An 11,665-nucleotide genomic window follows, 5' to 3' on the forward strand; every position below is an offset into this window, starting at 1 on the left:
GCCAGGCATAATGGCATTCACCTGTAGTCCCAGCTACTCAGGAGGCTGAGGTGGGAGGATTGCTTGTACCAAGGAGTTGGAGGCTGCAGTGAGAGGTCCAGCCTGGGCAACACGGCGAGACCCTGTCTCAAAAACACACAAACAAAAAGACATAACAAATATTTTCGTACAGCTGTGTAAAGTGTCTGTGGGTTTTTCTTTCTTTTCCTGTAAAGGGTTTTAAGCAAAGTTTTACTACAAAAGAGTGAAAAAGTAAAAAATTTTAAAGGTGTGTTTGTTTTGCTTAGTTTTGTTTTGTGTTTGTTTGTTTGTTTGAGACGGAGTCTGGCTCTGTCGCCCAGGCTGGAGTGCAGTGTCGCGATCTCAGCTCACCGCAACCTCTGCCCACCGCAACCTCTGCCTCCCGGGTTCAAGTGATTCTCCTGCCTCAGCCTCCCAAATAGCTGGGAATACAGGTGCCCGTCACCGCACCTGACTAAATTTTGTATTTTTTAGTAGAGACAGGGTTTCACTATCTTGGCCAGGCTAATCTCAAACTCCTAACCTCAGGTAATCCACCTGCCTCGGTCTCCCAAAGTGCTGAGATTACAGGCGTGAGCCACCGCGCCTGGCTGGTTTTGTTTTTGTTTTTAAGACAAGGTCTCTCTCTGTCTCCCATGCTGGAGTGCAGTGGTGCAATCTCAGCTCACTGCAACCCCTGCCTGCTGGTTCAAGCGATTCTCATGACTCAGCCTCCCGAACACCTGGAATTACAGGGTCCTGCCATGATGCTCACCTAATTTTTATATTTTTAGTAGAGACGGGGTTTTGCCATTTTGGCCAGGCTGGTCTCAAACTCTTGACCTCAGGTTATCCACCTGCCTCAGCCTCCCAAAGTGCTGGGATTACAGGCATGAACCACCACACCTGGCTGGCATTTTAAATCTTTTATACAGTATTTTTACTATAACTTTTCTATGTTTAGATACATTTAGATACCACTGTGTGCAATTGCCTATAATATTTTGGTTTTTTTGTTTGTTTGTTTGTTTGTTTTTTTGGAGAAAAAGAAAATTTCCCTCTGTTGCCCAGGCTGGGGTGCAGTGGCACCATCTCTGCTCACTGCAGCCTCAACCTCCCGGGCTCAAGAAATCCTCCCACGTCAGCCCTCCAAGTAGCTGGGACTACAGGCATGCACCACCCTACCCAGGTAATTTTTGTCTTTTTTTGTAGAGATAGGGTTTCACCATGTTGCCCAGGCTGGCCTGGAACTCCTGGGTTCAAGCAATAAACCTGCCTGAGCCTCCCAAAGTGCTGGGATTACAGGCGTGAGCCACCACGCCTGGCCTACCTACAATAGTTCACATGCTGTACAGGCTTGCAGCAACTGGATATGCCAGGGACCCCCAACCCCGGGGCCACAAAGCAGTATCTGTTAGGAACCAGGCCACACAGCAGAAGGTGATTGACGGGCAAGCACGCAAAGCCTCTTCTGTATTTACAGCTACTGTCCGTCGCTCCCGTTACACCTGAGCCCCTCCTCCCATGCGATCAGCAGCAGCACTCGGTTCTCACAGAAGCACGAACGCTATTATGAACCGCACCTGTGAGGGACATAGGTTTTGCACTCCGTATGAGAATCTAGCCCGTGCTTAGTGGCTCACGCCTGTAATCCCAGCACTTTGGGAGGCCGAGGCGGGCAGATCATCTGATGTCAGGGGTTCAAAACCAGCCTGGCCAACATGGCGAAACTCCATCTCTACTAAAAATACAAAAATTAGCCAGGCACTGTGGTGCATGCCTGTAATCCCAGCTACTCAGGAGACTGAGGTGGGAGAATCGCTTGAACCCAGGAGGCGGAGGTTGCAGTGAGCTGAGATCACGCCGGTGCACTCCAGCCTGGGCGACAGAGGGAGACTGTCTCCAAAAAAAAAAGAGAGAGAGAGAATCTAATGCTTGATGATCTGTTACCATCTCCCGTCACCCCAGATGGGATTATCTAATCCCAGAAAATAAAGCTCAGGGCTTCCACTGATCCTGCATCCTGGTCAGTTATATTATGACGATGTCATAATAATAGCAATAAAGGGCATAATAAATGCAATGCCCTTGAATCACTCTGAAACCATCCCCCTCCCTGCCTCCTGAGTAGCTGGGACTACGGGCACATGCAGCACACCCAGCTCATCTAAAAAAACAAACAAAACGACCACAGTGAGGGAAGATCGATCCAAGATGGCCGACCACTAACAGCTCAGGATTGTAGCTCCCAGTGAAAGCTCAGAGAACGAGACGACGCCACATCTTTAGACGAATTTTCGTCACTCACCGATTAGCCGATTCCCAGTGGAGGAGCCCCACGGGTCGCCAGCGCGACTCTTGTGGCCGCCGCAGCGGTTTTGCCAGCGTCTCGGCGCAGCAGCTCTTCACGCAGAGCCAACGGGACTGCTTCCCCTACTGACCGGAGTTTGGAGCTCCGGGAAGTCAGAGCCACTTGTAGCGGACTCAAGAGGGACGCCAGACCAGAGATTCCCGGGCAGAAGAGCACCATCAGTCTTATCGCTGCTATTTAGGCTGCCACAGTGGGTGGCTCGGATCCCAGCACTGGGAATCAGTAAGTCGGACGTCGACTCAGAAAACTAATTAGAAAGGCGGTTCATCTATAATGAAGGGAAAAAAACAGCCTAAGAAGGCCGAGTATACTCAAAATCAGAACCCATCAGCAACGGAACAAGCCCTGATGGAAAAGGACTCATCAGCAACCGAACAAGCCCTGATGGAAAAGGACTCATCAGTAACGGAACAAGCCCTGATGGAAAAGGACTGTGTTCCATTATCTGAAGTAGGCTTTAAAAGGTGGATGATAAGAAACTTCTGGGAGTTAAAGGAACTTGTTCTAACCCAATGTAAAGAAACTAAGAACTTGGAAAAAAGGTTCGATGAAATGTTGAAAAGAATAGACAATATAGAGAGGAATACAAATGAACTTATGGAGTTGAAAAATACAACACGAGAACTGAGTGAAATATGTACAAGCTTAAACAGCCGAATGGATCAAGCAGAAGAAAGGGTATTAGAGGTCGAAGACCAACTTAATGAAACAAAACGACAAGACAAGAATAGAGAAAAAAGGATAAAAAGGAATGAGCAAAGTCTCCAAGCAATATGGGACTATGTGAAAAGACCTAATATACGCTTGATTGGTGTACCTGAATGTGACGGAGAGAATGAAGTCAAGCTGGAAAATACTCTCCAGGACATTATCCAGGAAAATTTTCCTAATTTAGCAAAGCAGGACACTATTCAACACCAGGCAATACAGAGAACACCACAAAGATATTCCTCAAGAAGACCAACCCCAAGGCACATAATCGTTAGATTCACCAAGATCGAAACGAAGGAGAAAATATTAAGGGCAGCCAGAGAGAAAGATCAAGTTACCCATAAAGGTAAGCCTATTAGGCTTACAGCAGATCTCTCAACGGAAACCCTACAAGCTAGAAGAGAGTGGGGGCCAATATTCAATATACTTAAAGAACAAAACTTTCAGCCCAGAATTTCATATCCTGCCAATTTAAGCTTTACATTTGAAGGAAAAATAAAATCTTTTAGGAACAAGCAAGTACTCAGAGATTTCATTACCACCAGGCCTGCTTTACAAGAACTTCTAAAAGAAGCATTATACACAGAAAGGAACAACCAGTATGATCCTTTCTAAAAATACACCAAAAAGTAAAGAGCATTAACATAAAGAAGAACTTTTATCAACAAAAGGACAAAATAGCCAGTTAATATCAAATGGCAGTAACCCTAAAGTTAAATCAACCAAATCTCCCAATCAAAAGATACAGACAAAATCCAACGGTATATCCAAAGATATACATAGACTCAAAATAAAGGGTTGGAAAAAAAAAAACGTACCAACCAAATGGAGAGCAAAAATAAATAAATAAAAAGCAGGAGTTGCAATTTTCACATTTGACAAAATAGATTTCAAAGCTATAAGGATACAAGGGTAAAAGGATTAATGTAACAATAAGAGATCTTAACACCCAGATACATAAGACACATAGTGAGATTTAGATTCAACGAGACAACAAATTGATAACGATATCCAGGATTTGAACTCAGAGCCAGAACAAATAAACACAATAGAGGTCTCCATTTTAAACACATAAAATATGCATTAACCACTTTAAACACTCAAAATATTGATCGGCCATTATTGAAACCCATTTTAGGAATGAAGTAATATTCCTTTTTCCCTCTTTTTCTTTTTTTCCCCTTCTTTTTCTCTTTTTCCCTAAAAAAAAAAAAAAAAAAAAAGAAAGGAGGTGGACAGTTATGCCCATTCTTACGGGTGAGGACACAGAGAGGCACAGAGAGGTCAAGTAACCTGCCCATAGCAACACAGTGAAAAAAAAAAAAAAAAAAAAAAAAAACAAAAAACAAACTTTTTTTTTTTTTTTGGTAGAGATGGGACTTTACTATGTTGTCCATGTTGGTCTTGAACTTGTAGCCTCGAGGGTTCCTCCTGCCTTGGCCTCAGAAAGCACTGGATCCCAGGCCATGGGCCACCACACCTGCCAAAGAACAACTCTTTTTTTTTTTGAGATAAGAGTCTCACTCTGTTGCCCAGGCTGGAGAGCATTGGCATGATCTCGGCTCATGGCAAACTTCACCTCCCGGTTCAGGCAATTCTCCTGACTCAGCCTCCTGAGTAGCTGGGACTACAGGCAAGGGACACTAATTTTTTGTATTTTTAGTAGAGACAGAGTTTCACTATGTTGGTCAGGCTGGTCTCAAACTCCTGACCTCAAGTGATCTGTCTGCCTTGGCCTCCCAAGGTGCTGGGATTACAGGCGTGAGCCAGCGCACCTGGCCCTTTTGCTTATTTATCTAGCATTAAGAAGAAATCCAGAATTAGGTAGGTTCACGTTTCTTCTTGGTTTTTCTCTTTTTCTTTTTTTGAGACAGACTTGCTCTTGTTACCCAGGCTGGAGTGCAATGGCGCGATCTCAGCTCACTGCAACCTCCACCTCCTGGATTCAAGCAATTCTCCTGCCTCAGCCTCCTGAGTAGGTGGGATTACAGGCACGCGCCACCATGCCCAGCTAATTTTTGTATTTTTAGTAGAGACGGGGTTTCACCTTGTTGACCGGGATGGTCTCAATCTCTTGACCTCGTGATCCACCCCCACTCGGCCTCCCAAAGTGCTGGGATTACAGGCGTGAGCCACCACGCCCGGCCAAGGATGGGGTTTTCTAAGGGTAGGTAAACAGTTCCTGCAGCGGCTGAGGCGTCCCTAAGAACACATGGACTGTTACAGTAAGGATAATCCCAATATTTGTTTCCACTCTTGACAGGCCGGGCTTGCTGATAGGATGTAACGACTTCAGCAGAACAGTGTGTGGACATAAGATTAACATCCAATTTTGAAAGTTGAAGATTGGGATTAAGTATGTGAAGAAAATGTACATTCTAGGAGGGGCCTATAGAACGAAATCTAGGACATGAAATTTCTAAGGCTGATGTAACCTGGCTCTGCAAACTAGGTGCTTACAGCAGCCAAAAAGGCTGGACATGATGGCGCACACCTGGAATCCCAGCACTTTGGGAGGCTGAGGCGGGTGGATCACGAAGTCAAGAGATCGAGACCATCCTTGTCAACAAGGTCAAACCCCGTCTCTACTAAAAATACAAAAATTAGCTGGGCGTGGTGGTGCGCGCCTGTAGTCCCAGCTACTTAGGAGGCTGAGGCAGGAGAATTGCCTGAACCCAGGAGGCGGAGGTTGTGGTGAGCCAAGATCGCACCATTGCACTCCAGCCTGGGTAACAAGAGCAAAACTGTGTCTCAAAAAAAAAAGTCCAAAAAATTAGCCAGGTATGGTGGTACCCACCTGTAGTCCTAGCTACTAGGGAAGTTGAAATGGGAGGATTGCTTGAGCCCAGGAGGTAGAGGTTGCAGTGAGCTGAGATCGTGCCACTGCACACCAGGCTGGGTGACAGAGCAAGACCCTGTCAACAACAACAAAAAGCAGAAAAACAAAAAACTAGGACCGAGCGCGGTGGCTCACGCCTGTAACCCCAGCACTTTGGGAGGCCGAGGCGGGTGGATCAGGAGGTCAGGAGTTCAAGACCAGCCTGGCCAACATGGTGAAACCCTGTCTCTACTAAAAATACAAAAATTAGCCAAGTGTGGTGGAGGCTGCAGTGAGCCAACATAGCACCACTGCACTCCAGCCTGGTGACAGAAGCGAGACTCTGTTTCAAAAAAAATACATATATATATACATATACAAACATGCCTGTAATCCCAGCTACTTGGGAAGCTGACGCAGGAGAATCACTTGAACCTGGGGGAGTCAGAGGTTGCAGTGAGCCAAGATCATGTCATTGCACTCCAGCCTGGGCAACAAGAGCAAAACTTCATCTCGAAAATAAATAAATAAATAAACAAAAACACAAGGGAATCTGGAGCCTGGAGCCATGTGTTGAAGAGGGCAGAGACGAGTGTATGGGCACAAACCAAGGAATTGCCCAGGACGGCTGAAGCCAGGAGATCCAGGAGAGACGCCCGGGACAGACTGTCTTTCAGAGCTTCCAGAAGTAGCCGGCCCTGTCCACCCCTTGCTTCCTGACTCCTGTCCTCTAGAACTGTGAGACAATACATTTCTACAGGGTTTTTTGTTGTTGTTGTTGAAACTCCTTTCATTGGCCAGGGGTCTTAGAGAAGGTGGGGGTTCCTCCTGGGTTAAAAGCCCGCTTCCTCCACGCCCCTTCAGACTCCATGTTTGGGTCCCCTTCCACCAACACTCCCTTCATGGAAGCCATCTTCCTCTCTCCTGGATTTCCCCTCTGGGGTCCCCTTCCACACTTTCTCGTGGAATCCTGTCTTCCCCTCCTAAACTCCATCTCTCTCCATTCCCTTCCACTCAGTGTGGAAGCTGCTTTCTCTCCTGGATTCCATCTTTCTGGATTCTCTCAGCATGAGAGTTAGCTGTTTCTCTCTTTCTCCTTCTCTTGTTTCTCTCTTTCTCCTAATAAAGCACTTTCCGCAAACACTTTTGAGTATGGCATTTACTGCACCATGGTCCCCTCTCTCATTCTCGAGAGGGCAGGAGACCAAGAACCTGGAGAAACATTGTCTCAGCGGAGCCGAGGGCACCCTGAGCCCCAGTATTACAATTGCATATATATAGAGAGAGACTTGCTTTATTCTATTGCTGAATTAATCCCTTAATCATTATATAATGACCTACTTTGTGTCTTCGTAGAGTTTCTGATTTAAAGTCTGTTTTCTCTGGCATAAGAATAGCTGCTCCTGATTACTTCTGATTTCTGTTCATGTGGTATTATCTTTTTCTGTCTCTTTACATTCAGTCTCTAAGTGTCTTGACCAGTGAAGTGAGTTTCTTGTAGCCAGAATATCATCGGGTCATGCTTTTTGCATTACGCCAGTCTGTATCTTTCAGGTGGGTAATTCCACCCATTTATATTCAAGGTTAGAGTTGAGAGGTGAGGACTTGCTTCTGTCCTTTTGTGCATTGTTTTCTGGTTGTTCTGTATATCATTGTTCTTTCTGTCTCTCATCACTTACTGGTGCCACTTGGTGGTTTTCTTCAGTGGTAACATTTGAACCCTTTCTCTTCTCATTTGTGTCTGCTCATCTGTATCACGGAGTGTTACACTTTCGTGTGTTTTCATCGTGGCAGACAATGTTCTTTTGCTTCACCATGTAGGACTCCCTTACGCATTTTTTTGTAGGGCAATGAATGTTCTCAGCGTTTGCTTTTCTGGTAAAGATTTCTTCTTCTTCATTTTGTTTTAAAGAAATAGGGTCTCACTCTGTCACCCAGGCTGGAGTACAGTGGCGTGATCATAGCTCACTGCAGCCTTCAACTCCTGGAATCAGATGATTCCCCCACCTCAGCCTCCTGAGTCTCTAGAATTGCAGATGTAAGCCACTGAGCCGGGCGCCTTCATTTTTGAATGACAGTTTGCTGAATATAGTATTCTGGGCTGGTAGGAGGTTGTTGCTGTTGCTGCCGTTTTTGTCTTTTTTTTTGGCATTCTATTTTCTCCTAGCCTGTAACATTTCTGCTGAGAAATCCACTGTTGGTCTGAAGGAAAGTCCCTCATAAGTGACTTGGTGCTTTCTTGTTGCTATTTGAATGTTCTGTCTTTCAGCAGTTTTACTATAATGTACCTTGGAGAAGACCTTTTCGGGTTCTTAACTATTTGGGGATTTTTGAGCTTCATGTATCTGGATCTATACCTCTGGCAAGACTTGAGACGTTCTTAGTATTTTATTAAACAGGTTTTCTACATCTTTGCTCATTTCTTCTCTGTCTGGAATTCCCAACATTTTAGAATTTGGTCACTTACGTGTCCCATCTGTAATGGAGGCTTGCTTCATGTATTTATTTATGTGGTCTAACTGAGTGATTTTAAAAGACCTGCCTGGGTAATGAGAATACTCTTACCACAAACCTCAGAATCATGCAGTATATTTATGTAACAAGCCTGCACATGTACCCCGTGAATCAAACTACAAAAAAAAAAAAGACTTTTTGTTTTATTCTCCAGTGAGAGGGACTAATACAATAAATAAATATAAAATTATTATGAATAATTCATAAAAATAGTAAGCAAAAAATAAAAATAAACATGCGAATGTTGGATTTTTTGGTAAATTTGTAGCATTTTTAACTATTCAAGCTTAAAATGCATCAAGACCTTTTGGGACACTCCCCATATTAGGGGGAGAATTAGGCACGAGGGCAGGAAGGGTGGAGTCAGTGTCACTTGTGGTGCTTTAGGTCTCAGGTGCAGAACGTGATACATAAAATAATGATGGTGAGGCAGGAGGAGATATTGACACAGAGGCAGGAAATGAGCTATGGGAAGTGCAGTTTGCGGTGCTGGAGGGAGGATCAGATGTGGATTTGAACCAAGTGGCAGGTTGGAAATGTTTTGCTAGCCTGGGAGCGTCAGCTTGGACAGAGACCAGACCCTCGGTGCAGTTTTGATGGCCGCCCGCATTGAAGTGCTTGCTGAGAAACATGGAAATAACAGAAATGGCCTGGGAAGGAGAGGAAAAGTAAGGGCAGCCCACTGGAGGGCTGCAGTGTTCGGGAGCCAGCGAGGTGAGGCAGAGGCGGCCGCAGCCAACGGAGAACGTTCTTTGGTGAAGTTGGATATGAAGGTGCTAAGGATGGCTTGACCCAGTGTGTAGCAGGTTCAGAGACAGGCATTTTAGGATGGGGACAGTGAACATGTTTATGGACTAAGGGAGCGGAACTAGCAAAAAGTGAAAGATTGAAAATACAGGAGAAAATGTGTGATAAGCTAAAGTTGAATAAAGAAAGGCTCTCTATCGAAGGGCAGGAAATAGAACAGGATCTGCAGTGGTGGTGGATTCTGAGAGGTGGAGGGGCAGGGCTGCCTCTGAGAGGGAAAGCAAGGGAGTGAGTGGAAACCCTTTTTGGGGGTAAAGAGCAGTGGCTCACACCTGTAATCCCACCACTTTGGGAGGCTGTGATGAGTGGATCACCTGAGGTCTGGAGGTTGAGACCAGCCTGACCAACATGGTGAAACCCTGTCTCTCCTAAATACAAAAAAAATTAGCTGCATGTGGTGGTGCATACCTGTAATCCCAGCTACTTGGGAGGCCGAGGCAGGAGAATCGCTTGAACCTGGTAGGCGGAGGTTGCAGTGAGCCGAAATTGGGCTGTTGCACTCCAGCCTGGGCAACAAGAGGGAAACTCGATCTCAAGAAAAAGATTTTGGGGTGAAGGGACATACATAGACAGAGTTCATGCAGATGACTTGAATTGTCATTGTGAGGTACTCATAAAATGGCAGCAGCAGCTGTCACTGAGAAAGTGTTTTCTGTGTGCGGCCTCAGAGCTAAGCACTTTACACATTTGCATCTATCATCTCATTAATATTACCAGAAATTTTATGAGGTAGTAATTATTAAAACTTTTATTTCACAGCTAAGGAAACAGGCTCAGAGTGCTATGTAACCTGCTAGTAAATTTCGAAGGTGGAATAAGAAGGTAGGCCTGTCATATTCCAGGGGCTCTATTTGTAAACACTTCATCATATTAACACATGCACACACACATACTAACACATACATGCACACAGACACACACATATTCAGACACACACACATACATATTCACAGACACACACACATATTCACACACAGACACTCGCATATTCACACACATATTCACAGACACACACAGACACATATTCAGACACACACACATACATATTCACAGACACACACGCACACATATTCACACACACATACATATTCACAGACACACATACATATTCAGACACACACACATATTCACACACACACATATTCACACACACAGACACACACACATATTCACAGACACACACACATTCACAGACACACACACAGACATATTCACACACACATTCACAGACACACACACAGACATATTCACAGACACACACACATTCACACACACACACACACACACACACACAAACACACACTAGCTGCCTAGTCCAGGCAGAGTCAGGATCCAGGATGCAGGAGACTTGGGCTTGTTGTGGTTGCTTCAAGCTTTCCGAATGCACATCCTGGGTCCCAAGTCTACGAAGGCTGATCCACAGGTCTGGAGGATGGCCTGGTAATATGCATTTGCTTCAAGGTCACATTTTGACGTGACTCAGATACAAAGACTCAGACTTCTCCACACTTTGAGAAGCCCGGACCCCGCATGACCTTAGGTTCATGGGCTTCTTTGCTTACCAAGATATTTTTTTAGCAGGGTTTAGCTTTTGGCCTGGAAACATGGATTTTTTTTCTGGAATTTTGTTGATAGAGGAAGGTAAATCTTCTTATCTGTACGATGACCTTGGCATCAAACCGTGGCAGGTGATGAAGACGGCACACCCTGCTGAGGCAGGAGGATTGCTTGAGCCCTGGAGGTTAAGGCTGCAGTGAACTGTCATTGCACCACAGCACTGCAGCCTGAGTGACACAGAAGGACCCTGTCGCAAAACACCACCACCATGGATATCTGTATTCATTCATTTAACCAGGAACCGTCTATCAGCACTATGTAAGTTCAGACTCCGGTCAGGTTGCTGTAACAAAGATGGCTAAAATTACAGAGGTTTGAGCTACTCAGAAGTTGGTTTGTCTGCCATATGATTCGTGGAAGACAGGCCAGGGCAGATAGGGTGTCCTGGTGATGTCAGGAACTCAGGTATTTGCATATTTTTGCTCTGTCATCTCTGGTGTGCACTGCGTCCCGCACAGCACAAGTGTTCAAAGACTTAAGAGGGAACAGTGGGGGGTTGAAGAAAAACACAAAGACAGAAAAAAGCAGGTCCAGGCCGTCCAGGAAAGTGAAGGTATCAGTTTCTCTGGCCCCACCTGCCCCAAAGTACTTTATATGTTCACAAAGCACATAGCAAAGGGAGGGTGCAGTTACCCAGAAAAAACCGCCTGCGGTTATCATTCACATACTTCAATTAACACACCTCAGATACCAACTACCTTGCAGCAAGGTCAGAGAAGGCTGGTTATCTTTCACCAGGACCAACTGCTCTTCTCTGAGACATACACATTCCCCTGTTACGGTTTCCCTTGTCTTGGAATTCACCCAAAGTTCACACAGCCTTGCTG

Source organism: Callithrix jacchus, chromosome 22, assembly GCF_049354715.1.
Source record: "Callithrix jacchus isolate 240 chromosome 22, calJac240_pri, whole genome shotgun sequence".
NCBI classification, from domain to species: domain Eukaryota; kingdom Metazoa; phylum Chordata; class Mammalia; order Primates; family Cebidae; genus Callithrix; species Callithrix jacchus.